The sequence below is a fragment of the Poecilia latipinna genome, unplaced genomic scaffold, assembly GCF_001443285.1.
Source record: "Poecilia latipinna isolate Pla-1442-1.1 unplaced genomic scaffold, P_latipinna-1.0 Scaffold843, whole genome shotgun sequence".
Lineage (NCBI taxonomy): Eukaryota > Metazoa > Chordata > Actinopteri > Cyprinodontiformes > Poeciliidae > Poecilia > Poecilia latipinna.
Window position 1 is genome coordinate 250,413 of NW_015113459.1, and position 815 is coordinate 251,227.

Here is an 815-nt window from a genome sequence, read left to right on the forward strand (position 1 = left end):
TCAAAGCTAATTTTGTCTCACTCAACACAACATGTTGTCCCCAGTCTGCTAGTATTCCACTGCCTGTCTCTTTTAAAGGAATTAAACAAAACACCTAACATTGACATAAATGTGACAGTTCTGGAACTTGGTGTCTGACTTGAGTGCATCATCCTGATTTAGATTACATATTCTGGTCTGGTTTTCTCCTCTGAATCTGCTATTGCTTGGGCTCTGAAGTTCGACTCAGTGATTACCAGTGTGCAGCAAAGTCTGTTCATGATGTCAGAGTAGCCCACATGTCTCAGCATGCAGGCTTCAGGATGGCCATCTGAAACTGATAGTAGCCATCAACAGGGAGGATGCAGTAGTGTGACAGGCTTCTGTGGCATGTCTGCTGTGAATATTTTTAATTTTTATACACTTGCTGTATCTATAGCAATTATGCAGTCCAGTTACCTACTTCCTGGTTGGTAACTGGACAGACCACACACCATGGTGATAAAACAGTCTTAGGTATAACAGGTTTGGTCATACATTGTGTTGTGGAGCCACATGGCAGGAGCAGCGTTGTTCTCCGGATGTGTAACAGTGTTTCATTCATTGGCACGCAATATTTGCCAAAACGTCGAAGGCATTAAAGACTACCAAGGCAAAAGTAATGACAAAAGAACACCTTATTCTACTACACTTGTCATCTATTGTCAAGAGGCATTATCAGTTAGATTTTCATTAGAAAATGTAACTGGTACAGACTAGTTATGTCAAATCAGACATTAAGCGTATGAATTTCTTTTTTCCGATAACATTGAATGCAACACAACGTAACCTGACAC